Source organism: Vigna angularis, chromosome 4 (assembly GCF_016808095.1).
Source record: "Vigna angularis cultivar LongXiaoDou No.4 chromosome 4, ASM1680809v1, whole genome shotgun sequence".
In the NCBI taxonomy this organism is placed as follows: domain Eukaryota; kingdom Viridiplantae; phylum Streptophyta; class Magnoliopsida; order Fabales; family Fabaceae; genus Vigna; species Vigna angularis.
Genome location: NC_068973.1, coordinates 25,823,651 through 25,826,429, shown reverse-complemented (window position 1 = coordinate 25,826,429; position 2,779 = coordinate 25,823,651).

Here is a 2,779-nt window from a genome sequence, read left to right as displayed (position 1 = left end):
CAACCTGTTACCATATGAAGGGAACCCACTGGATGCTGCCCTCCAATTCAGGTCTGGAGGCTTGGGTGATGGCCATTTCTCCTCCAATGACTTCCATTCTTCCTCTTTCCTTCTTATCACCCCCAAATTCCACACCAAGGTCCACGGTTCTACTTCCTTTATTCTTATCACCCCCCACCTTCTAGCTAGTTTTGGATCCCCCTTGCTGAATACTTCTTCCCTCTTTGATTGAACACCCTAGTCAATATCGTTCGGTTTCGTCCAATAATGGTCAACATCATTCGGTTCCGTCCTATATTGGTCAACACCGTTCGATTTCATTCTATAATGACTGATACCGTTCGGTTTCTTCCTATAATGTGGACCACCGTTCGATTTCGTCCTTTAATGGTCAATACCGTTCGGTCCCTTATTGAACATTGCAACTTCATTGCTTTTGGCTGAATAGCGCCTCCAGTCGAGAGAGTGGACAACTCCATCTGCTTCAGGTCTAATTCTGTCTCGGACCGCTCGACAACCTCACTTGGGATATTGTGCTCGACCTCGGACCGCTCGGCAACACTCGATCTACCGTTCGGTTCCTTCCTGCTAACTTCAACTGTTCGGTTCGTGTTGGTTTTCTTCCTCTACTCATCCCCCAAGCTCACTTGGTACGGTTGGGTATCCTCCATGGGTAAACCTCGATCCTCTACTAGTACCTTGCCTATGAAACTGTGGCTGGCTCCTCACATTCGTCCCCCAAATGACTCGTCTTCTGACCCGCGACCCGCCAAAATCTTGAGGTCTTGTACAGACTCGTCCACTGTCCCTTTCTGTTTGGATGCCGCCAAACGCTCAACGATCGTTCCAAACCGTATCACCAGGGCTTCCTTCAAACCATTCCAAGAACGATTCTTGGCTTTCTCCTTCCAGGCTCTGAACCAGTTACCCGCGCTTCCCTCCATGCTAATGGCTGCCCGGCGCACCTTTTCTTCCTCCTTCACCTCCTGGGTCTCAAAAACTGTCTCGGTCCTAGCAATCCACCCCATCGCATCAAACCCTTCGAAAACGGGTAAATCTACTCTCCTCTCCCCGCTGGGTTGCACTTCATGGCGTTCATCCCCTCTCTCCCCTTCCTCTTCCTTTCGTCGTTCCCAATGTTGGTCGTCCTAGTTGTGGCCTCGACCACCCAACACCCTTATGATTTCTTGCAAATCTTGGCGTATTGTAGTATAATCTTGGCATATTGCAGCATAATCTTGGCATATTGCTGCATAATCTGATCGCAGCTCCCCTATCTACACTGTCATTCTATCAGCTGCAAATTCTTTCACTCTCACCCGATTCTGGTGACGTCTCGATCCGGCAGGTCGAACCAATTGATAGGTTCCTAAACTGGGAACCTAATCAAAAACTCCCTCAAGTATCTCACACCCAGAAAACAGAGAGAAATATATGGTGAATTGTGTATTATTAACAGAAAGAATAGTGTGTGTATACAAGATCCAGAGGCATAACCCTATTCACAGGTCAATGGCTTGTTAACAAACAATGTACTCAAAAACTGCCTTTTAACTATCCAAACAATCTATTTATACAATTCCTCTACCTTCTATCCTAATCCCATTTCCCATTATACCCTTATATCCCAAATACCCTATATCCTAACAATACGTGATAAATAAGATGATAATTTTTTTCCATATTTTTTTTATTTTTCATATTTCTTTTGTTTCTGCCCAACTAAATGGAGAAAAACAAATCACATAATTGGTTTTAGGTTTAAACTTTGAAGCTTCTGTCCACATTCTTTCTAGAATTATGATGCTTTGTTTAGTTCAATCTTATCGGGGTTTCTCTGTTTATTTGTTATTTTAGTATACTTTCCCTAATTTATTGAAAAACAACTTCTTTATTGTAGGGAGGGACACCATACACACATACACACATACACATAAATCTCCACACTAGTAAGATATTGTCCCCTTTGGGTCAGGCCCTCACAGATTTTCTTTTGGTACCACTTCAAAAAGCCTCTTACCAATGGAGGTATTTTATGTGTATATAAACCCATGTCCATCTCTTATTTTATCCAATATGGGACTTTGTTTGTACCCAACATCCTCCCCTCAAACAAAGGACTATGGTTCTCCACCTCTACCTCCCCTACAGCGGAAGTCTTTTCTTATTCTCAAGTACACCATGATCATCAATTCTCTTTAACAATCTATGGTCAAACATTGAGCATCTCTTGCTCTCCACCTCTCATGATTCACTTCCAAGCTATCTGCCACTGACTACCTTCCAGGGATTCACCTGATCATGGAGGGACGTACTCATCTGAGTCCGGTCACCAGACCTGAACTATGGGCTTTGATACCATTTGTAGGGAGATTTCACACACACACACACACACACACATACATAGAAATGAGAATTGTTGGGAATCCAAGTGTGAGTCTAAGTCCCACGTTGGATAGAAATGAGAAGGTAAAGTAGTATATAAAGATGAAAGACCTATTAACCCATTGTCTTAAGGTTTTGGGTAAAGAGTGGTGTCGATCCCTTATATAGTTGGCTCAGATGTTATTGGTGTTTGTGTAACCCACAGGGAACCCCCTCCTCGATAGACCTAATAGTGGTATCAGAACCGATGGTTTGTCTTGGTGACTGGCTTAGACGAGTATAATGATCCCTATCCTGAAAGTCTTCCTGGCAAAGGGTATTTAGGTAAACGAGTTCCGTTAAGATGAACAGCGGTTGGAAAGAAAAGGCTACTCGTGGTTGTGGTTAGTTGGGA